The following is a 26,227-nucleotide window of genomic DNA, read 5'->3' as shown; positions in this document are numbered from 1 at the left end:
ATAGTAGAAGAAAGAAATAACCACAGGCTCAAACAGGAACCCAAGGATCCCATGAATTCCACTGATTCTGTAGGAGTCATCAGGTTGGGGGATGACTGGGAGAGAAGGTGAGGAAGAATGAAAACGGACAACACAGATGCCAAGTTATGGTAAGCACATAACTTAAAAATCTAATGCTGTTCTTCTCAATCTTCCTCACAGATAGGTCAGAGTCTCCAGCTACTTCACTCTTAGGTGGCAACAAGGAATGATACGCCAGAGCACTGCCAGACCAAAGGCAGCTCTGCTTCTGAAAATAATGTCCAACTTGTAATGTATGACAAATGCATGAGTTTTTGACCAAGTGGCTGCTGCACAAATATCTTCAATGGATACTCTGGAAGAGAAAGAAGCAGCAGCCATAGATCTGGTTGAATTAGCTCTAGGCAACCAAGGCAATTGTGGTCCATTGTTGGATGAAATCATAGAGATGCAGTCCGTAATCCATTTCATAGGTGTGTACTAGGCTAACGGCCCTGGAGCTTTACAAGCCTAGCCAATAGGATTACCCTGGCATCATGCCACCTGACCTTAGTTCCCAGTGTCTCTGTCGAGTAGAGCCACTGGAGTGATCCCGGGGTGAATTTTCTATTTCCCATCCACTCATCAAGATTTCTCTTGAAGAGGGTCAGTGAGGTGCTCTGCTTGACATGTATGGGAAGTCTATTCCATAGCATGGGCAGTTATGAACCTGTCTCTCCAGCATGTTCTGTTGATTGTGGCAATGAGGTTGAGGTCTCTGAAGCATGTGGTGCGAAGGGATTAGGATTCTTTAGATGTAGTATTTCTAACAGAGCTGGGTCAGACATGGCTTTGTAAGTCAAGCAGAGATTGTCTCTAAAGCAGGTGATATGAGACAGAGAATAGTTGGGAGTTTTTTTGAGTCTGTCCATATAGGACAAGTGTTTAAGGCCTAGGATCCTCTGTGAGGTACTTTTGCGGCCTCTCCAGTTGTTGCAGGTGTCTAGTGAGGTACATGCCAAATGGGGCATTGTACTCGATGAGTGGCCTAATGAGGGAAGAGGAGAGGAATGACAATGACCTCTTTTCTTCCTGGATGCAAAACCCTTAGTAATGAGATGTGCCACATACAAGGACTTTCTGACCACAGTGGCAATGTGGTTGTCAAAATAGAGGCTACTGTCAACCTGTGTTCCCAGATCTCTTATAACATCTTCTGTGTTCAGTGGACTACCACTGATGTGGTAATTCATGGGAACCAGGTTTTTCCCAAAGGGGATGATGACACATTTTCTGGCATTGAACTTAAGGCCATGGTTCTGACACTAGTCGTTGGTCTCAGTGAGGCCTTTCTGTAGGATGCCAACATCACTTGGGAAGTTAAGAGTAGAGTTTGTTTATGGCAGGGGAGCACCAGATTGTCTTCCTTTTTTTGGAGGAGAGCATCTTGGTTCTATTGGGTATGGCGAGATCCATGCATTTGTGTATGTGTTCGTACAGTGCATTCGTGTACGATTCAGCAGTCATGCAACTATTCTCCATTTGCGTTGGTGTTGTGAAGTTAGCCACCTCTGTTTTTAGGAGCCCAAAGTTAGCTTTGGAGAAGTTTTTCATGGTGGTTACCTTTGTGGGGGGGGGGGGGGGGTGGATTTGCAAGGTGATTAGTTTGCGCTCGGATCTAACCAGGGAGGACTTGGCTACTAGTGTAGAGTAACGGTCGCCCATGTTAGTAATGACCAGGTCAAGGATGTTGCTACCTCTAGTGGGGGTAAGAATGACTTCATCCAGGGCATTGGAATTAATGAATTCCAGGAAATGTTGGGCAAGTGTATTGGTACATCAGTAGTTTTCTCAGTTAATGGAGGTGTAGTTGAAGTCGCCCAGTATGAGAGTGTTAGGTTGATCCTAATATTCTCCAGGAATATGGACTGTTAGTCTTGGGACATGGTTGGGGACCTATAGTAGGCTACAACCTGAATTGCTGTCTTACCCAGTGTTAGCTGCACCTGAAATATCTCAGATGCATTATGTTTGGCTACCAGTCTGGAGGTGTGCACATCCTTTATGAATATGGAAACACCACCGCCTTTAGAGCTTTGGTCCAAGTTCTGGGGCCGAAAGGTGTGGAATCAGTTATACCCTTGTAGTGCAGGGGTGCTTTCTGCTGCCTTGAACCAGGTCTCTGTTGCAGCATAGATGTCCATATTCTCCATTTTAAGGAGTGCTTTGAGCGAGTGCATTTTGAGATTTAGACTTCTAGCATTGAGCAGCATGACCCTCAGATTGCATTTGCTTGTAGCTGTTACAGTGGTAATTTGGTCTTTGGAACACCACCTAAAAAAGGCACTATAGGGGTGGCAAAGAACTTTGGCCAGTATCCGGAAGCCCAGGGGTGACAGATGCAGGCCATCTCTGGCAAAGCATTGAGGTCTGTCAATCATGTCATCCCAGGCAGACAGATACTGGATCCCCTTAGTATGACACCAGAAACTTAGCCAATTGTTGAAATTAATCATCTTCCGCTTGTACTGTGGTATCATTCTGGGTGATGGTAGGATGCTGCTCAGGGCTAGGGTCATACCCGCCTGGGCTACATAATCCGAGAGCTCCTCCATGTCTCTTCATGTAGTCCAGGGAGGTACGTCTCAGGTCATTCACACCCACATGTACAATGACAGTCATATTTGCACCTGTTGTTGAGGGACCTGAGTGCGTGCATTATGTGGCAGACCCTGGCACCTGACAGGCAGCTGACTGTTACTTTCTCCTTATTCAACCTAGTGAGTGGGACATCAGTGTGCCTCACTATCGAGTCACCTATGACTAGTGTGTTGGGCATGCTGTTTTGCCTTACGGGCTTTGGTTGAGTGGTACACTGTTTAGGAGAGCTATGTATCTCGTGAATAGTGTTGTGTTGTGGTGGTCGAATGCGTTTCTGCCTTGGAGGTCTCTGTTGTTTGGGTAGTTTTTATTGAGAGCCTCCGCAAAGATGGGTGTGTGGTTTGTATTTTTATGTGAAGGCAGTGCTGGTGTGTGTTCTGGAGGACTGTGTGTTCCATGTGGTGTGGTGCAAGTGTTGACCTTCTCCCCTTGACCAGCAAATCCGGTCTTGGCTGGAGACTGCATCTCTCACAAGGGTTGTCAGTGTACATGAGGCAGTTGCAACATTGCCTCAGGATGCCCAAGTTCACCAGGTTAATAGGAGAAAGCACAGGCAACTGACCTTTAGACATGCCTGGAGGGGTGGGCATTAATAATAAGTACTGGAGCTGTTTCCCTGTAGAACATTTAGTACTGGTAGCACTTTTGTGTGCTACAAGAAGTCTGGTAAAGTGCTAGACTAATAAGCTAGTAAAAGTGCAAGAGAGGAGAGAACTAGCAGATCTAAGGGAAAAACTGAAGAGCTCACTTTGGCTCAGTGGCTCAGAGGCTTACAAACTGTCCTTGATTCAGCAAATCTGTAACTGGACTAGACTAGTTACAGGAAAGGTGGAAAACAAGTGCAAACGCAGACTTTTAAACCAGAAAGTTGAAAGAGATGGAAAAACTGCCCAAACGGCCAATAAACTACAATTTCTGGGCCAGAAACCACTCCTCTTGTGGTAGATAGCCTATCTAGTACCATTTAACTAATGTAACCTTAGAAACTGCTTGGCCTAAACAGCTAGATGAAAAGGACAAAAATAGTTGGTCAGATTTTCTGAACTATTTTGTTCTGTGAAGGTATAAAATTAAGCTGCCTATGGACATCAAGAAGGTGTAGCATATGTTCTCCTTTATTTGAAAAATTTGGAAAGAAAACTGGTAGCTGAATTTACTGGTTCAGATTAGACTCTGTGATGACTTTAGGCACAGAGGAGGGATTGGTACACAGGGATACCCTGTCCTTATGGAAATTAATATATGGTGGTTTAACAGACGAGGCTTCAGAAATTCATCTTGCTGAAGTGATAGCTACCAAGAAGACAGTCTTCCAAGAAAGAAACTTCATGTCACAGTTAGCTGCTGGTTCTAAAGGTCTCTGACTTAGGCCCTAGAGAACAACAGTAAGATCCCATGGAGGGGAAGGATCTTTTAATGGAGGTCTGAGTACTAAATTTCCTTTCACAAAGTCCTTACGTAATCTAGAAGAAGCCGGAGTTCTGAACCAATTCCTAGAATGGAAGTCTGATATGGCTGCCAGCTGAAGTTTGATGGTAGAAAAACTAGCTCCTTCCTTAAAGAGAGACATAAGAAAAATGAAGATGGCTGAGATCGGATTCGAAAAAGGATTTATGTTCTCTTTGCAGGCCCAAAAAACAAATCTTTTCCATTTGCTTTTGTAAACTTTCTTAGTAGAGGGTTTCTGAGAGACCATACCTCTCAACTCTCCCTGATTTTGACTAAAATTTTAACTCTGTCCCTCTTAATCCCTTCTAAAACTAGTGACTTTTGGCAGAAAGGTGGTGAATTACACTTAATGAATAATGACAATAATTAAGAGTTATAAACTTCTTTTACTTCAGAAAATGTGTATTAATTCATATGCTCTGATTCTGTCAATATTTCAAGTTAATAGCGCTAATATTTTAAAAGTGTCCCTGATTTTTTTCTTGACTTGTCCCTGATTCTCTTGAAATTTGTCCCCAATTGGTTGAGAGGTATGTGAGAGACTAACATAGTAACTATCACTGGGGAAGCAAGCCTGGACCTCTGTACAATTATTGGAATTGGAGAAACCAAGCAGTCAGTTTCAGGAAGTGTAGATTCCTGTTGTAACCCCTCTGACGGGTGAGCAAGGAGATCCTGTGTGAGTTCAAGTGAGACCAGAAGAAGGGGAACCAGGTTTGCCTAGGCCAAAAAAGGGGCAATGAGGATTACCAAGGTCCTCAACTGCCTCACTTTCTGTAGGAACTTAGATATAAGTGGTAGAGAGGGTTAAGCATAAAGGCGACCGGGGGGGGGCCCAACTGTGAACTACAGCATCCTTCGGGGACTCCCCCAGCACAGGGATCAGAGAGAAATACTGGCTGCATTTGTTGTTCTGTGGGGAAGTAAATGGGTTGCAGCACAGTTGGCCCCAAGAGCCGAAGATCAGATTTGCTACTGATTGATTGAGGGACCACTCTTGAGGGGCTAGAATTTGTCCACCAGATCATTGGATTTCCCAGATATGCGAGTTGCGACCAGAAAGCAACTACCAACATGTTGTCTGCATGAACTGCAATAGGTCCCTGAGGAAGAACATCCTGAAAAGCTTGCAACCTGATAAGAACTGCTCTTATCTCCAGGTCACTGATAAGAAATCTGGTCACTATGTGAGTCCAAGAGCCTTGGATCATCTTTCCCTTGAAATGCTCCCCCACCCCACCCCAACCGTGAAGCGTCCATGGTCACTGTGGCTGTGGGGGAGGGGGAAAGGAATGGTCTGCTGAGAATAAGATCGTCCGAAAGTAGCCATCACCGAAGATGCTTCCTGCAAACTAGAGTCAACCTGATAGGCATAGATAGGGGTTGAGAAAGAATCGACCACTGAACAGCTAGAGTCCATTGGAGAATCCACATACAGAATCTCTCCAGTGGAATAAGAGTGATGACAGCCGGCACAGACTCAAGATCTTGGAGTATAAGTCTTGCTGTTGGAGACAGGTAATGTAGAATAACCTGCACTTGTTCTCTCTGTGTTTGAATGCAGTGAAGGGGCAACAATGCTATCTGATTTGACATATCCAGAAGGGCTCCAGTGAATTCCAATTGCTGTACTGGCAATGGATTTGACTTTGCCAGGTTTATGGTGATGCACAATGACTGGGATAGGTGGAACAAATAATCCTTGGCTTGAATGAGCTGATGCCTGGTTGGGGCAGTTAGAAGCCAGTCATCCAAGTATGGAAATGCTCGGAATACCTGCAGTCTCAGGTGAGCTATGACTACTGTCATGCATTTGTTAAACACCCTGGGGGCTGTGGTGAGTGCAAAGGGCAGAGCCCTAAACTGGAAATGACTGGCCCCCAGCCTGAAGTGCAAGTGACCCCTGTAGTGTCTGTCTATTTTGATGTGACAGTACGTGTCCCTGAAGTCTGTTGAGCACATCATATTGTCCTTCTGCAACATCAGTAGGATGGACTGAACCATAAACATCTGGAACTTTGCTTTTTTCACAAACAGGTTTAGATTGCTTAGATCCAGAATTGGTCTCAGGTCCCTGGTTTTCTTTGCACTAAAAAGAAGCAGGAGTAAGTTCTGAATCCTTTCTCTTCAGCCGGAACTCCTTGGATTGCTCTTTTTTGCAGCAGCCTTTGAACCTCAGTTGCTGCACACTCCCTCTGACTGGGTGGAACGTTGGTGAGTTTCGTTAATTTTTCTAGGTAGAACAGGGAAAAGGGCATATAGTATTCTCTGGATATTACATGGCATTTTTTGTGAATTTGGTCCAGGCATCCGGGTGCAGTGAAAAATGACCCCCAACTGCCTCCAGAAAGGAGCAGTCAGGCAGCACTACTGGAGCACTGATAGGACTGGTCAGAGAAAGGTTCTCTGAAGCCATATACCTGCAGAGCACCCCTACCTCTGGGGCGGTGTCTCCCACTGAAACATCCACCTCTACCCCTGAAGGAAGATTCCCTGCGTTTTTCCTGAGAAGGCCCTCGAGACTTACAGAACCAAGTTTTTCTACCACTTTGCTGATTTCTCGAATAGCTTTGCTGATGGGGTAGGAAACCTGACCCCAAAAGCAGACAGGGTCTTCCCTTCCTTTTCACTGTGGATTAATGTTTCTTTGCTTATGCCCGAACAAAGAGGAGCTATCAAAAGTGGTGTCAACAATGGAGGCCTTGAAGGGCTCCATGAAATCACAAACCCTCATCCAGACATGCCTTCTAATCACAATGCCTGAGCAGGCTGCCCATGAGACACCCTCCGTAGCATGGGAGATAAGCCTCATGGAAGAATTAGACAGGCAAGAAAGAGTCACCAATCTGGGAGATATCTTCTCAAAGTCCTCCACCGACATGGTCTCTGCTAGACAGTCAGAAAGTTCTTTGAACAGATCTCTCTGTAATCTAGTAAAGTGTGCCATATAATTCAACTCTCTTAGCAAGAAGGCGGCTGTGGCGTACACGTGCTTACCAAATCTGTCCATCAATCTGGACTCCCTGTTCGGCAGATGGATAAAGGAGCTCTGTTCAACCAGCTCCTGTTTGGTAGCTGCTGCCACAACTATGGCATTTACTGGTATATCCTTATTCCAGTGGCAACGGTCGTTGGGGGGGGGGGGACAAACTTATCCAGTCATTTGGCTATTGGCTCGACCATGTCCAGCTCCTTCCACACCCATTGTGCCACCAGATCCACATGCTCGTCTGCCGAGGAGGTCATCCAAGAAGCAGATGGGCCTGCTCTGAAATCTGCCAAAAACACAGATACCTCCAGAGGAGTTTGGGCTGACCAACCACCACTTTGCCTCAGGATCTCTAAAATGTCTCCAAAGGAGACATCTTTCGGTGGAGATCTTGAAGATCCTTCTCCTTTGTCAAAGTCCATGTCCTCACTGATGGACACCAATGGGGAGTCTATGTGGCTGCTCTTCATAACTTCTTACAAGGAAAATCCTCTGTGGGGTATTCAGGGGAGGTCACAGACGAAGAGAGGCCTTCCTCCAAGGGAAGCATTTAGAGACTCCTCAGGGCAGGCTGACCCTGGACAGGCATGCTAGGCTCAATTTTCTGATAAAAATGGGAATGACGGGGAGGATAATAGCTCAAGGAGGTCAGATCTCTTTGAGAAGAGAAAACCCTCTCCACAACCTGGAATGCAGACGGACCCAGAGAATCCGTCTCCAACTCCCCCAGACTGGAAGCAACAGAGGAAGAAAAGGCTGGACCCCCCATGGCTTCCAGACAGGACCGTACCCGAGCTGTCAAGAGCCAAAGTGCAGAGATGAAGAGATGGCTCCAAAAGAGTCGGAGCAGTACCCCCCCCCCCCGGATCAGACGATGGCCTTCATGATCTGAGACCTACTCAGATCCAATGACATCTGAGCAGAAATGGTCAAGGTGACTGTCGGAGTCGAGGAAGAAAGCCTCCTTGGATCCAACACTGACTGTCATGGCTGACTAAGATCCTGGGACTCCAATATTGAAGGTTGGATTGGAGAAGGAGACTATACTACAACAGGGGCAGTCACAGATCCCAAAGGGGACGGAGTAAGCAATACCCTCATCTGGATCTGAGTTTTGAGGTTTTTTATCATTCTGTCCATGTCGATTTCCGAATGGCTTCTAGAAGACCTCAAGAAAGCCACAGATCCTGGCTGGGAATGTCTGCTTGGGGTTTGGAGTATCCTGTATGGCACCATAGGGGATGCCGACCTAACAGGAAACTCTGGGGTCTGGCTCCAAGTTCTCAGATCTGAGGACTTCAGATCCAAGGTACAGGTAGAAAGCCTAGGAGAGAAACTCGGCGCCAAAGAATCAGTTGGTGCAGAAGGAGGTCTTGAATTGGACAATTTTGGATTCAATTGTTTAGCCCTTTTGGCAGGATGCTCCAACAAAGCCCTGGGAGACTTGTGAGAGCTCTTCTTAGGGTCAGTGGACCTCACTGTACTCTTGGAGGGGGGAGTGAGCCCCTGAAGGTGAAGGACCTGAAGCAGGTAACCGGCACTTGAGAATGAGCTTGTTTTTATGATCAGTGATTGCTCTAGGATTAAACCCCTCGCAAATCTGGCAAGATGACACATCTGCTGTGTGCATCAGAATGTGCAATCTTGTGTCTACATTGTGAGTAACACTTAAACCCTGTAGGCTTGTCTAACATTATTCTACACAAAAATCCAGAACATCAGTTATAGATGAAAGGGGAAAAAGGCCACAGAAGCTAACTCAGACTATAGCACTACACAGAAGGAGGCTACTGTCAACAAAGGAAATGCTTTTTTTTCTTTTATAGGTAATAAGCCAAAAAGTGAAGGAAAAGAGAAAAGAATGCAAGTCTCGAAATGAGAGCCAGCAGAGAAAAAAGGATAAGAAAACCTGAACACCTGCAAAAAACAACAGGTAGGGGTGGAACAGCAAAGATGGAAGCTACAATAACAACAGTAATAATAAGCAATAAGAAAGCTGAAAGCCTTGACAATTTGCTCTCGGTTCAAGACTGCAGAGAATCGCGTCTGTCACTGGTGGTGGCAAATGAGATCTGAGGAAGTCTGGGTAGAGGGAGGAGCTCGAGACTCGGATCAGCCTTCCCTTCAGGATTTTCTCCATGAGTTTTTTTTTACTACTGATAAGCCTGTTAGCCTGCAGTCCTCCAGTTTTTTTTTTTTTTTGTTCCTCTTCAAGTACAGGGGAACAAATCTGCTGTTCTTTCCTGTATCGCTTCTGTTATACTAGTCACTGATGAGTTGAAGAGCTCTGTATGGTGGTCTGGCAACACAGTGGCCAGATTTCTGAGGACTATTGGAAGCAGCCCATCTGTTCCTTCCTCTATCTTTCCTACAAGCTGCCAGTTCCATCTGAACTTTTGTATAGTAGGGGTGTCCTTTCCCCAGTAACAAATTTGGAAAAAAGAATAAATGGTGGGTTTCTAGACAGTCACATTTTAACAGTGACAACTTGACAATTTTTAACATGGCACCTCATATGTACAAAGTGGTACAAAGCTGGCCACAACTTCACGCATATACCACATTCACTGTCTAATTTCATCCTGAATGCTGAGCTCTCACAGGAAATATGAAATCATCCAAAGCCAAAATTAACCAATGTAAGTACCATACTTCGTATCTGACAAGGAGCCTTAAGAAGATTATATGGAAAGCCAGGCCAAAACCAACAGAGATAGTGAATAGTTTGTATTTAATCCAGCAAATGTTCAATTGCAACTTTGTCAAATCTTAGTAGAAAAAGGCCTTAAAAGAAATCCAGAATGGAAGGATGGTGGCAGAAATGGGCCCATTCTCTGCTACCCAAGTTGAAATCTTTTTCCATTTGCTGTTATACATTTTTCTAGTGGATGGTTTCTGTGAGGCCATCAAAATGCATACCACTCTAGAAGGAAGTGAAGGGTCCCTGGCCAACATTGGAGTTGGAGAAACCACATGGTTAGTTTGACAGACTTGATATTTGGATGAAACTTGCCAGATGGGTGAGCTAAGAGATTCGGAAGGGGATCCAGGACTCAAAGAGGTTGCAGAAGATGATGCTATAGGTAAAGGAACCAGACTAGTCAGGACCAAAATAGGCTATAAAAATTACTTTTGATTTGCACATAGAAGCTTTCTTTAGGAACTTTATCAGTGGAACCGGTGGGTAGTCATAAAGGAGACCAGATGGGCAAGTATAGACAAGACTGTGCCTTGGTGACTGTCCCTGTTGAGGGATGAGGGCAAAATAGTTTCTGCACTTTGAACTGACAGGAGATGCAAAAACATCACAAAAATGCTGACACCAGTAGCCGAAAATTTTCATTGCCACTGGATTGTTGAAGGACCACTCATAAGGCACAAAAACAGCACCCGTTTGTCATTTTGAAAAATGGTCTGACATGGTATGTGCACTATTATGAGAAAGTGTTGTGAAGAGATACCCCACTGCCATACTCTCATTTCATCTTGACTTAGCAGGTAAGATAGCTTTCCTTCCCTGTTTGTTGATGTAACACAGCACAAAGGTATTCTCTACCTGGGTAGAAATCACACCCAGGGAAGGATGTCCTGAAGTACCTGCAATGCAAGGAAGACTGCCATCATCTCTAGAATGCTGCTGTGAAGTTGGGCATCCTGTTTTTTTTTTCCTTGAACTATCCTCCCTTTGAAATGCCCCACCTCCATGGAGAGGTGTCTGTAATCACTGTGGCCATGGAAAGAGGAAAGGACAAATAGACACCTTTGTACTACTTCAGGGGAAGTTATCTGCCAAGAGATGTGAAAATGACAGAGGGAGGATATTATGACTGGATGATGAAGACAATGCATCAGCAGTGACCACTGGACCAAAAGGACCCACTGCAGAGATATCATGAAAAATCTTGCATGAAGGGTCAGTGTTACTGAAGTTGCCATGGAGTCAAGTAAGTGAAATATAAGATATGTTGGTCGATTTTGAGTAGAGCAGATACCTTGTGCTTGCAAATGAAGGGAAGTCAATATTTGACAGCGATAGTTTTGCAAACTGTGATGCTGTAACTAGATAGCAAATTATGAAATCCAATGACTTAGTAGGTTGTAAGGCTGACCTTTCATAATTTATGGAAAAGCAAAACTAAAGCAAATAATGTCATGCTTGGATTAAAATTATTATTCTGTTCTTGCAATGAGGAATCAGTCATAGTCAGTTATCTGCTTACAGGAATATCAGGAAAACCTGCAGCCAGAAGAGTGTCGGCACCATGGCCATGCATTTGGTAAACACCTTGGGGGAGAAAAGCAAAACGAGACTGTCTGATAAAAGTGACTCATGTCCAAAATCAGAATTCAGCAGCAAACGAAGCAAAACTAGGATGCAGAGCAAGGCTTTAAATTTTTAAACACTTTAATAAAAATAATAAAAACAGATACAACAATACAACAAATGGATAAGCGCTTTCACACCTTAGACGGTGCTTCCTCAGATCCTTAAAACTATGGAATAGCTTTTCATTCATATAAAATTAACAACCAATCAAACTACACATTCTAATGTCACATAAAACTAAACCTAACTGGATGTACGATAAATAATCATTAACATAATACGAAAATCTCTCTATTTAAAGAGGTGAATATAATCAGCCAGCCAATGGCAGGTGCATCAGAAAGCTCAGCTGCCTATTGAAACAAGCATAATTAGCATAAACCTAATATTAAAATGAAATACCACATGCCAAGATATCACTAGATCTCACGGGATATAAAGTAATCAATCGTTGACAAAATATAGAGACAGCTCTACATAATCACAATTAGTCAATGGCATGCATAGCTGGAAGCAATCCTCATCTTCTTTCGGCTGTTCTCATTAGGGGTCGCCACAGCAGATCACCCGTTTCCATTTCTTCCTGTTCTCTGCATCTTGCTCTGTCACACCAACCACCTGCATGTCCTCTCTCACCACATCCATAAACCTTATCTTAGGCCTTCTTCTTTTCCTGTTACCTGGTAGCTTCACGCTTAGCATCTTTTTCCCAATATACTCAGCATCCCTCCTCAGCACATGTCCAAACCAACGTAATCGTGCCTCTCTGGCTTTGTCTCCAAACCTTCCAACCTGGGCTGACCCTCTAATATACTTATTCCTAAGTCTGTCCACCCTCATCACATCCAGTGCAAATCTTAACATCTTTAATTCTGCCACATCCAGGTCAAACTCCTGCCTTTTTGTTAATGCCACTGTCTCCAACCCATATAACATAGCTGGTCTCACTACCTTCTTGTAGACCTTCCCTTTCACTCTTACAGGTACTCGTCTGTCACAAATCACTCCTGACACTCTTCTCCACCCAACTCCATCCTGCCTGTACTCTCTTCTTCACCTCTCTTCCACACTCACCGTTACTCTGAACTATTGACCCCAAGTACTTAAACTCATCCACCTTCGCCACCTCTACTCTTTGCATCCTCACTATTCCTCTATCCTCCCTCTCATTCACACACATATATTCCGTCTTAGTCCTGCTGACCTTCATTCCTCTTCTCTCTAGAGCATATCTCCATCTCTCCAGGGTCTCCTCCACCTGTTCCCTACTCTCACTACAGATCACAATGTCATCTGCAAACATCATAGTCCACGGGGACTCCTGTCCGATCTCGTCTGTCAAACTGTCCATCACCATTGCAAATAAGAAAGGGCTCAGAGCTGATTCTTGATGTAACCCCACCGCCACCTTAAACACATCCGTCACTCCCACCGCAGACCTCACCGCTGTCACACTACCCTCGTACATATCCTGTACCACTCTTACATACTTTTCTGACACTCCTGACTTCCTCATACAATACCACAACTCCTCTCTAGGCACCCTGTCATATGCTTTCTCTAAGTCTACAAACACACAATGCAACTCCTTCTGACATTCTCTGTACTTCTCCATCAACACTCTCAGAGCAAAGATCGTATCTGTAGTGCTCTTTCCCGGCATGAAACCATACTGCTGATCACTAATCATCACGTCCCTTCTTAACCTTGCTTCAACTACTCTTTCCCACAACTTCATGCTGTGACTGATCATTTTAATCCCTCTGTAGTTACTACAGCTCTGTACATCACCCTTATTCTTAAAAATCGGTACCAAAACACTTTTTCTCCATTCCTCAGGCATTCTCTCACTTTCCAAGATTTCATTAAACAATCTGGTTAAAAACTCCACTGCCATTTCACCTAAACACCTCCATGCTTCCACAGGTATGTCATCTGGGCCAACAGCCTTTCCATTCTTCATTCTCTTCATAGCTATCCTTACTTCCTCCTTGCTAATCCATTGTCCTTCATGATTCACTATCCCTACATCATCCAACCTTCTCTCCCTCTCATTCTCTTCATTCATCAACCCCTCAAAGTACTCTTTCCATCTCCTCAACACACTCTCCTCGCCAGAGTATGTTTCCCTCATTATCCTTTATCACCTTTACCTGCTGCACATCTTTCCTAGCTCGGTCCCTCTGTCTAGCCAATCAGTACAGGTCCTTTTCTCCTTCCTTAGTGTCCAACCTTTCATACAACTCTTCATATGCCTTATCCTTAGCCTTCGCCACCTCTCTCTTTGCCATGCACCTCATCTTCTTATACTCCTGGCTGGAAGCAATCCTGCCTATCAAAAAGAGAAAGATTAAAATACACATGTTGAGGGTTTAACATAATAAAAGTAAAATAAACTATCAAATCCAAGGAAGGCATAACAACAAAACGAAGACAAACAGAAATGCATAGATAAACAATTAAATTCTATTTATTGACAAGAATCAGAATTTAAAAAGAACTAAAAAACAAGGTAGTATCAATACACCATAAATAAGGACATTTATAGAAGATTACACTGACTGGATGCAACGTAAACATAATACAGAAATCACTCTATTCAAATAAACCAATATAATCAGCCAATGACAGTTATATATCAGGAAACTGACCTAGCTATGAAATGCATTGTAAGGTAATCCAAAACATAATAAAAAAACAAACAAAAAAAACAAATCAAGTTAGTCAATGGTAGGTATCTCAAAAAACTATACTAGCTGTCAAAAAGAGCAAAATTAACATAAGCCTAATATCGGAATGAAATGCATGCCACATATCGGTGAATATCACTGGATGTAAAGTGAGCAATCACCAACAAAAAAAAAAAAAGAGAGAAAGCTCTAACTGAATAGATGAACACGGTCAGCCAATGGCATGCATAGCAGGAAGCTATCCTGCTTATCAAAGGAAACAAAATTATCATAAACATAATAAATGGTTAACATTGTAAAAACAGAACAACTTATCAAAAAGCACATCATCAAAGCAAAGCTAAACCAAAGCACTAAAATACACAAATCTAATCTAATCACAAATAACCAATGTTAAAAAGAAACCAAAATCAAACTAATATCAATATTTTAGAAATTAAGGATATTACAAGGAAAATTTGTTTTTCAGCTGACTGGATGCAAGATCTCTACACACTGGCATGATATGGAAATCACTCTATTGAAATAAATAAATGTAATCAACCAATGGCAGGTATATCAAGAGGCCAAACCACCTATTAAACACAGCGGAAATAGCATAAGCTTAATATTAGAATACAATGTAATACTAAATCTCACTGGATATGAAATGAACAATTACTGGCATAATAAGGAGATAGCACTAACCGGAAAGATCAATAAAGTTAACCCATGACATGCATGAGAAAACTATCAAGTCCGTCAACAAGAGCAAAACTGACAAACCTAACACTTGCATGATAAAGGGTTCACAGAGGAAAAATAAAATGACCTGTCAAGCCAATAAGAGCACAAAATCACAACAAAACTAAATAAATGTAACTGATAATTTTATGAAGGTAAAACGTAGTTACAGATAAACAATTTATCAGCAATAAGCCACCAGTAAACCTCAAGGTATAGAATGCAAGCTCTACATCCTACCTAAAATGATGGCATAATTTAACATGTGGTTTAAGAGGTACAGTTTTATTTAACCCAAATCCTTTATCTGCTTGTAGCAATGAAATCCTTCAGTCTTGTTCACTATATCCCATAGCCTCAGGTCAGTGTTACATATGTGTAAGAACAAAAGCACAAAGGAGTGCGAAGGCCCATATCTCGTAATGTGTTTAGCTAAATCATTCCTCATACTGCACACCCTTATCTCATAAAGATATTCACGAACCCACTCTTTTAATGAGCAGTTCATCTTTCCTACATAGAAACAATGACAGGTTGTACATCTAGCTAAATAAACCAAATCAGTAGTGGAACAATCAGCATACAACGAAAACCTATATACCCTCCCTGTGGATGGGTGCTTGAAGAAACTTGCATTTGCATCTATATATTTACAATAATTACAAGTCCAACAGGAATAAGTCCCATGTCGATCAGACTGCAGTGCTAAACTACTATTAGACCTCTTATAACACAGTAAATATTTAAGGGACTTTTTGTTCTTAAAGGTGAATTTGGGTCGCTCTTCAACAATAGTCCTTAAATTATCATCTGCTGTCAATATATTCCAATTCTTCCTGAACACATCACAAATGATTATCAGAGGAATAGAATAAAGGAACTCCAACTCTAGAGGAATCACCTGATCCTATATTACCCTCTATCAGAGGTTGCATAGTGTAGAAATAGGGTTTAGCTCCACCACCCTTCTTATCTACAGCTGACGAATTTAGAGACTGGCCAACCTCGACCTCAAAATAACCTCTACATCTAATATTAGCTTTAAAACAAAGACAACTGTTTAACACATTCTTCTTCAACACATACTGATCTAGAGATATACATCCCTTGGCCTTTAATTATATTCTTATAAATATATCTGGGATGCATACTATCCCTATGTAAAATATGATTCCTTCTTCAGGATATTCTATATAAATTTGAGGCAAACAGGACATCCAACTTTCTACAGACCCAAACATTTAGGAACTCAATCTCTGAATTACAATAACTCAGGGTAAAATACAAAAATGAGGTAGTAGAATTAAGATAGTCAAGAAACCTTGAAAGATCAAACCTAGATCCACTCCATAACAGGAAAACATCAACAAAACTTTTATAGTAAACAATAAATTCAGAGAACTCATTCCCCACAAGTGTTTGGGTATTCTCCCAATGCATTAAAACAGCACTGGCATAGCTGTTCGTTCAACAGGTGCCCATGGCAACCCCTAACTTCTGTAAATAATACTTAGCCTCAAAGACAAACACACTATTATTCGAAAGTAAATCTATAAACAGGCAGATGAGATTAATTTTCTCAATCTCATAGTCTGTATACTTCATAAGAAACTCCTTTGTGAACTCTAGACCTACTTCATTAAGTACAACTGTGAACAAAGACTGGACATTTAGTGTTACTAACAAAATGCCCCTAGCCTTAGACAGACCACTAGTGCATTCATAGAGGGAAGACAAAAACTGTTTAGTATCCCTTAGAACTGTAGGGACTTTATCCAAAGCTGATCTAACCATTTTCTCAACATAAATCGATAATGTTTCAGTAAGCCAACACCTTCCAGAAACTATAGGCCTCATCGGTGGATGCTGTGGGTGTTTATGTATTTTGGGTAGACCAAACTGGGACCACAGGACAATCTACCCAAAGATAGTCGTAAAGCTCTTTTGTTATATACTGACTCACAGCACAGCCATATAACTCTTTATGTAACCTTTTAATAATGAAATCCAACTCAAGTCTACTAAGTAATGCATAAGCGGAAGTATCTGATAATAAAAGATGCAAACTATTAGAACAGAACTTCGTATCCATAAGGACTATGGCACTGACTTTATCGGCTGGGCGTATAACTATGTCTTTCACATCTTGTAACTGGCATAACACCTCATATTCCAATCTACTCAAATTAGGTTTTGCTGCATTTCCTATCTACACAGCTCAATCTTTCCCTTAAATTTAATTCACAAATTTTCATAAAAGCTTCCAATAAAGGATGCAGAGAGGGTACAAATGTTCAGGGGCTCTTATAAATATTCCTTGCCTAAATATTCCTGGTCTTATCAGAGGGATATATAAACTTCAACATGACATTCCTAGTTAAGAATTTCAGATCTAACATGACACAAAAATCATTTTCTTGAGGGTATAAAAGATGTACCTTTCTCCAACACAGATAACTGTTTAGGAGTCAGCTCTACTGACAAAATTTTACCTACTAGGGAGTCTTCGCCGGACTCCATATACATTTGACAGTAGGTGTTAGGGATTGTCCGTGTATTGGTTTCCTGTGCTTCCTTCCGCTGCTCTGCGATCTTTGTTTGGCTGACACCTCTCTGATAAGGAGAGGCAAAGATGAATCTTTAGATGTGACAGGCAACATTTTCCTATGCGCATCATTTCCCAGAAAAGGTACATTATTGTCCATTCCTACAGATGTTCCCTTACCAGTAACAATGTGCCCATTGGTGGAGGTAGTTTGCATATCATAGGCAGGACCTTTACAAGATCTGATAACATCAAAAGTATCATTCAGGATAAGTGCAGTCTCAGTCCTATTCACTGTCAAATTAACATCCACTGTACACAGTGCAGTAGTCTGTACTTTAGGCCATGAAAAAACATTCCCTCATTTAAAATCTGTAAGATCTCTCTCTACTTAACTACTACTACTACTACAATTTATTTTCAAACAGTGAAACATCACTTGTGAGTTCATCCAATGCAGAATGAAAAACATCAAAAGGGAAAGTACTTAGTAACTTTTGAAATCATACGCTCACTTCTTTCAACCACTCTATTGGTCTAAAAAGTCTATAAGTAGCTTCATGTAGCTGAAGCTCATATCTAAATTCAACTTCTGCCACTTTGTAAAAGCTGCGGATACACCTTGCCATAGGTGGGCATTTTGATAATTCTCAGCCCGGCTACCTTATAATGAATACAGGCTTCCAAATGAAGACTCTGATATTGAAGATGTTTAAGTCTAAACAAATCAATCTCTGTTTAAAAAGAGAGTGGAATGCTTCAATGTCATATTCTGCTCAGTCACTTCTTCACTTTCCATAACATATTGAGTGAGCAAAGGGTTACCCTTCCACTCTCAGCGTATGTGCAAAATGTTCATGTCACTCGAATTGCTTTGCCGAACCAGCCATATTTGGGTTATAATCCAGCTCAATGCTTGTACCTTCCACCATGCTCTCATCAGCAGGAGGAAACTGCAGTACAATATTTACATAACAGGCATCCTGAAGGTACAGCACATCCAGTCTTCCTCCTCCTCCAGAAGAAAAATTGGATAGACTCATGACCATCCAGAACTTTGTGTTCTTTATAAACATATTTAGACTGCTGAGGTCCAATATTGGCCTGAGGTCCTTATTTGGTTTTTGGAACTAAGAATAATTTTGAGTATACTCCAGATACTCTGTTGTCAGGTGATTTTTTTCTAGAAGTCAAGAAATTTATTGTGCTGTGGTCCTTTTTGCCAGGATGGAAAATCAAAAAGGGTCTTGTAGGAAGGGACTGGTTTGGATTGGAAAGGAATTATATAGCCTCTAGAGTTTATTCTCTTCACTCATGAATCTTGTGTGATGTCTATCCAATTTCCCCAGTGAAAACTATTCTACTGAACAGCTAGGTTCCCCCCTTTGGACGTCTTATCATCTATACAGTGTGCCAAACAAATAAGATCCTGACCTGACACTCCCTCTGTTTTGAGAAGTCAGCTGAACTGTTTGTCCAAACCACCATTCCAGCACTTTTTGAATGCTCTGTGCAGCAAGTGAGACCACAGGGATTTCTGTAAAACAACAGGCAAGAACAGAGGCCTGCCTTGGACTGAACCATATCCTGACACTCCCTCTGATTTCAGACATCAGCCAATTGCTTGTCCATACATCTATTCCAGTGTCAATGGATTGCATTGCGCACCAGGGATTTCTGGAAACAAACAGTCAAGAACAATGCCCTATCTTGCCCCAAGTATGTTTTATTTGTTAAACTAGATGCCCAGCCAGTAGTACTATCATTATATTGCACAAGAATTTTCCTACTATAATCTGTCCAGCTGGTGAAGTTGTGAACACTTGAATAGGACATAGAATTAAATAACCCAGTAACCTACAAAAAATAAAATGTCTTCACGTCCTCAAACAATCTCTGCTCCATTACTTATATACAGTCTCTCCCTCCCTATTCACTACCACTGTAACCAACATGCTTCTCATAATACACTTTCCCATTCTAGCACAAACTTGTCATCTTACAGATTACCACTTCCCCCAAAACATACAACTCCTGCATCCAGCCTCCTAATTAACCCAGATTTCTACAACACCTATGCCAACATTCAACCTTGCTTCTTTTAACCTCTGCCTCATCTACTGTCTAAAACAAAATCCTTCACATCACTGTTCCACAAAATGATGATATCATCCAGGTAACGACCATAAAATGTCCATAAGTTAGCGTAATGACAATTAAAAATACTATCTTTTTCCCAAAATGCCAGTGCAGCGTTCGCAAAAATGGGAGCACAGGCTGCCGCCATTGCTATCCCCTTAACTTGTTTAAATAACTGTTGTTCGAAGGTAATAATAATGGTATCTAACACTAGTTCCATAAGTGTTCTAATTGTTAAGATGGTGTTATGATTTAGGGTAGTGTATTGGCAAAGATATTGGTTAGATGCCAACATTATTACTTTCGAACAGCAGTTATTTAAACAAGGGGGTAGCAATGGGGGCAGCCTGTGCCCCCATTTTTGCAAACACTGTACTGGCATTTTGGGAAAAAGATATTTTTAATTGTCCTTATACTAACTCATAGACATTTTACAGTTGTTACCTGGGTGATATAATTTTGTGGAACAGTGATATGACAGAATTAGAAGGTTTTCTTGAATTCCTGAACATCAGCACAGATTTTCTTGAATTTACACATTCTATGAGTGTTACAGAGGTAAATTACTTAGGCATTACTATCAAGAAAGATGTGGTCAATAAACATTTCACCTCCACTATTTTCTGCAAGCCCACCTACTACAATAGCCTTCTACATTTTAATAGTTACCACCCCCTGCACCAAAAGGCGGCTTTAGTAAAAAGAAAGGGGGTACGGCTTGCCAGGATATCTGAATATGATCAATTTATAGAGCAAATTGAGACCACTAAAGGGATGTTACTACATAGAGGTTATCCAGATTATTTAAACAACATCCTTCAGGAGGTAATAAATAAAAGAGCTAGTGGCTATTTTTTTCCCTTCTTGGTACAGGGGAAGGGTTATCAAACAAGGAAAATCAAGAGACTAAGGCTTTCCATAAAAAATCTGCTATTTTCAAGTTTAATCAGCATTTTTACAGTACCAGAAATATTATTGAACATAACTGGAACATATTTAGAATTGATGCAGAACAGGCACAGTTGTTAGGCCCTGTTCCTAACATTGTATATAAAAAGGAATGTAGCATCAAAAATATGCTGGAAAGGCAGAAATGTGATCCTGATATAGGTGCAGGGATGGTTAAATGCTGCTATTGCCTACAATGCCAATATCATTAAAGCCAAGGAGATTTGTATTCCCAATTATGGGAGACGCACTATACAAGGGAAAGTCTCCTGCAGCAGTAAAGGAGCTGTGTACCTCGCCCTATGTACCCAATTTCCGAGTTTTTACACTGGTAAAATTAAAAATGTATTTAGAAGTAAAATTTTACCAACGCTACTATGACATCAGTAGGAAAGATATTAAAAATGTATTACCAGGACATACAGTAACCAATGAAGGACATGGGTTCAGATTTATTATCATTGAACAGGTTAGGATGGATGAAAGAGGTGGGCCACTCAACGATTAACTAGAAATGGCTGAGCTTAGATGGCAAATTAGGACGAATGCATCTGAAGGTCTTAATAGTGCAGTATCCATCAACTCTGTTCTTAGGCTCAAGGCACAATTTCTTATATGACAGTCATCGATACCTACTATTATTGTTTTGATTATTTTTAACTTATCAACCATGGTAGTGGTGCTGCGGTAGCATTGTCGCCTCAGAGCAAGATGTTGTTGCGTTCGATTCTCAGCTAGAGCGTCTTTTGTGTGGAGGCATGCGTGAATGGGCATGCCTTCGTTGAAGGTTGTGCGTCAGGGCTTGTAACTTGACACGTAAAAATCCACTACCAAACATTAGCGGACCGGAGTTCCACCGTGGCGACCCCTAACCGGGATAAGCCGAAAGACACAACATCATAGGATATCTTTAATTGTCAAGTATTTTTTATATGCTTTTAATTACATTTTTTCTTTTTTACTGTGAGTGCAATATATATATATATATATATATATATATATATATATATATATATATATGTTGCTCTTTAAATGTTTCTATGTCGTTTCAGGACATTATTTTATCAATTAGTTAATAATGTCGACTAATTTGGTGGAATAGTATATAGAAGGCTGTTGAGTAACATGCTGTGTTCAAGAGACGAAAGCGCTCAATAAACGGTTGTGTGGACTGGATCCTGTTCTGCTTTTTGGATAATACACACCACACACACACACACACACACACACATATACATATATAAATATAAATATATATATATATATATATATATATATATATATATATATATTTCTGATGGAGTACTCTGTAGGGAATTACACTCCCAGAAGTATGTTCCCAGTTACTTCTTTTTTCCCTGTCACACCTCCAACATTTGGTATCTACCTGAGGAAAAATTCTTTGAAGTCTGCTTGGGATATAAAAAATACATCTGAAAACACTTCCAAGTAAAACCCCTAAATCTTGTGGATTTTGTTGCATATTTGCGAGCCATATATATATATATATATATATATATATATACATATGTGTGTGTGTGTATATATATATATATATATATATATATATATATACACACACACACACACACATATATATATATATATATATATATATACCCTCACATTTTTCACATGTAAATTGCTTTTATATATGCCCTCCCATTTTTCACATGTAAATTGCTTTTCAAGTCTGTTTTATGAATGTTTTCTAACGTCTTATAGTTATCATGCACCATTTTATACGCCTTAAAATTATCCATTTTTAACAGCAGCTTCTGTTGGATTTGACTAAACACATGACCAGGGGTCATCTTTCACTTGGGACTCCTTTATCCCTTCTCTTTACCTATACTCCAATATCAGTCCCCTGGTAGGGAAGGCAGTTTCTAACCAGCAGTCAAAATTTTTCTAGGCCTCACCACACTTTATTACCTTTCCCCTCTCTAGTTATTTGCTCCCACTAACTTGCATCTTTTGCACTTTTCTAAAGTAAATTCTAGCACACTTTCCTATTTTCTGCACCCCTACTTGCAGTCATGCCTATTGGCAAAATCTCCTTTTCTCAATTACTGTGTTGGCTTAATTCTTAGGATACTTTCTGCAACTTAATGAATATAATAGTCTGCATGTTTGTTATTATTCTCTTCAAGGATCTGCATCCAAAATCCCAATTTCTCATTTCCTGACCTCCCTCTACACACCATCATCATCCCTTTCCACTTTGATTAATTTTAACCTTCTACTTGTGTTTTGTATACAAGGCTTAACTGCACTGGGGTTTGGCAGGGAGCTGGCATAATGGTTAAAAAATGTTTACCTTACAGACACAGAGTATAAGGTTTGATTCTCACCTGTAGGAAGAATGGCTCCCCCCCTGGAGTCATAAGCCCAAGAATTACCTATAAAGCTATCAGCCTAAAATATCCCTTCAAATCAGGTGACCCTAAATCACCTTGTTCTATTGGGAGGATGAACTTATCCCACTTAACTCTTGCCCTTGCCCCTCCCCAAATAAATTATTTCAACTTTTTATTAATTAGTGTCCACATCCTCTCCTCTGGTTGATAAAAATATGCCTGAGCTCTATATATAAAACTAAAGGGACTAAAAACATTTTACTGCTTCTATCTTACAATCCATAAACAACAGCTTTCAGATTCTCAGTTTTTGCATTATCTTTTGATTAGCCTCTACCCACATATCCTTAGCTGCCATGTCAGAAGCCCTTTTAAATTGTGTTTTCATAAATATGGGTATTGCTGAAACAATCTGTGTGTGGGTACACACTTTACAGCTACAGCCTTTGTTTTAGCTTCATTCATTTTATTTCCTGAAAAGACTTGAAACTGTACCAAAATGTTCCATATCACTGCGATATACTCCTTCTGGTCCTTCTGGATTTATCACATACAAAGTAATACATTTTGCAAAGTCAACTTTTCGGGGTTACCTTACCAATTACATTCCTTGAATTTCTGATTCCCTTTTTTTCTTAGCCAGTGGTTTTAAATATAAAGCAAATAAAGGAGAAAGAGGGTACCCTTACCCATTTCCTCTGTTCAAACACAATTTACTGAAGAGGAACCTTCCCACTTTAATTCTTGCCTCCAGTCCTTCACATATCCTTCTAATTAACCATATTATTTTATCAGGGAATGAAAATGCTTCCAATGCCCTACTTGTAGAATCCCAGGCTACCCTGTGAAATGTTTTCTCTGCATCAAGACCCATCAATAGCAGCAGCATTTTCTTATATTCTGCTTCCCTCTGGATCATCCTTGTTTAATTAATGTTGTCAAATGTTTGCCCTTTTCATGAAAACTTTCCTGTAGACTGATTATACAACATTATTTTTTATCTCATCTCCTCTGATCTTAAGCATTAGTTTTTGAGTCTCATGCTCCTCTAACCTTGGCATGATTAAGCTTTCCATAAATATTTCCATTTGCGCTCTTTCCTGGTTTCTACATTCCTCTGCTTTATACAAATCTTCATCAAATTTCTGTAATATCTATAATACATATTTAAGTAAATAAAACAAACAAAGCACCCTATAACAGCTAAAGGCAGTCCTTGGATAAAATGTGAAAACTGAATAAAAGCCTGGAAAAACCGCCATGATGAGAATCACTTCCTCCTTTAACAGAAAGAAAGAAACAAACAGGTTAACGAATAAAATCCAAGAGCTCTAGTAAAAGAGGAGTGCTTTCGGCTCTTCAGTCTTCATCAGATCTAAAAATGAGCTCTATTCACTAGTTTAAAAACATAGTCCCCATCCAATCAGACGTTTATCATTTTGTGACATCATACTGAGCAGGTGTAACACACTTTTTAACATCTTAAAGCTATAGCGCTAGCTGCAAAAACCAGGCCTTCCTAACATTAAAATAAAGTCATGAAGAAAACTGAATGAATTAAATCCTTGGTTGCATAAACTAAAATTCTATGGAGGTTTTGTGGATGATGTGTTTACTTTGTGGGTTGGCAGTGTCCAAGATTTACTTGATTTTCAAGAATATTTGAATGGGACCACTGATTTCCTTAGGTTCACTCTTAATTATTCAAGTAAAGAAATTGATTTCTTGGATGTACGACTCACCTGTGATGTGGACTTGGGTATAAACACCTGCATTTATCGCAAAGAGACATGGAAGAACCATTACCTACATAGAAATAGCATGCACCCTCATCACATTTTAAAAAAATATCCTAGAAAATCAGATCATTAGAACTTCTAGGCTCTGTACAAGAGATTGTGATTTAACGCAAGAAACTGAGCAGATATAGGGCTTCTTACAGGATAGAGGCTATTTGGAACGAGAAATTGTTATGAGAGCAGATAAGCTGGAGAATATTAGGAAAATAAGTGGATGTCCTTCGTTCAGGAAAAAAGATGTGATGAGGCAAACAAAAAGGAATTTGAGAGAGACAACGGATCTCAATAAGACTCTAAATTGTCTGATGACCTATAGTTCTGACTCTCAACTAGTATTTGACACCATACACAAGTACTGGCCAGTCTTGACAGAGAATGAAAAAATTAAAGAGATAGAAGGGGAGAAACCACGTTTTACTTACAAGAACAAAAAGAACATAAAAAGGATGCTATGCTTCAAAGATCGAGTTTCAAAAATAATTGGATTCCAGACATCTAAGAAAGGCACATATAGATGTGGCAAATGCAAAGCTTGCCCTAATATAAACACCAGCCACTGCTTCTCACATCCTATTTCTGGTCAAGACTTCCATTTTAATGGATCTGCTACCTGCCTTTCCCGAGATTTAGTTTATCTAGCTAACTGCAAGAAATGTGCAGCTTTCTATGTAGGTAAAACTAACCAGTTGTTTAAAGCTAGGATTATGCAACATCTGCAAGATATCACTAAAGCTGATACTAATAATGCATTAGCCACTCACGTTACACAGTTTCCCACACACACATTTACTTTTATGGTCTTGGATCACATCGTACCCAATTTTCGTGGAGGTGACCTTAAAAATCTTACAGAAATACGAGAAACTGAGTGGATAATAAATCTTAGAGCCGACAGGCATCCAGGTATAAACAATATAGTACCACTGAAGCCTCTGCTTAAAAACAGACGCTTCAACATTTTCTGAAAGTTTTCTTCATGACTATTTTAATGTTAGGAAGGCCTGTTTTTTGCAGCTAGAGCTATAGCTTTAAGATGTTAAAAAGTGTTACACCTACTCAGTATAATGTCACTAAATGACAAACGTCTGGATGGGACTATGTTTTTAAACTAGTGAATAGAGCTCATTTTTAGATCTGATGAAGGCTGAAGAGCCAAAAGCGCTCATCTTTTACTAGAGCTCTTCGATTTTATTCGTTTACCTGTTTGAGTGTTGATATTAAAGGAGGAAGTGATTCTCATCGTGGTGGTTTTTTCCAGGCTTTTATTCACTTTTCACATTTTATCCAAGGACTGCCTTTAGCTGTTATAGGTTGCTTTGTTTGTTTTACTTACTTAAATTGGTTTATGCACTCTATACAGTACATGATGGATTTATGCACTGAAAGAAATAGGAATGTGCTCCAACAAACTTCCTTTGGGAATTCAGGTGAGCAGATCAATCCACTTCTCACTTTGAATTTGGATGCACAATTTGTAGAAACTAAACTGCATCTAAACCTAATGTTAATTTTGACAAGGCATTACATAAAGTAGAAAACGCTACCTTTCATATCTTAAACGCCTTCAATGGCAGCACTTTCATTTAGAGGTGAGCAT

General features: G+C 40.6%; 1 protein-coding gene across 2 annotated transcripts in view; it reads right to left on the bottom strand.

Moving 5' to 3' along the window:
* The window catches only part of PCCA (propionyl-CoA carboxylase subunit alpha), a 4,227,722-nt gene that overhangs the window by 2,413,172 nt on the left and 1,788,323 nt on the right, over positions 1–26,227 (bottom strand). The gene's annotated exons all lie outside the window — the stretch shown is intronic.

Source organism: Protopterus annectens, chromosome 5.part0 (genome assembly GCF_019279795.1).
Source record: "Protopterus annectens isolate FY-2018-M chromosome 5.part0, PAN1.0, whole genome shotgun sequence".
Lineage (NCBI taxonomy): Eukaryota > Metazoa > Chordata > Ceratodontiformes > Protopteridae > Protopterus > Protopterus annectens.
The sequence above is the reverse complement of the archived record's forward strand: the minus strand, read 5'-3'. Positions and strand labels throughout refer to the sequence as shown.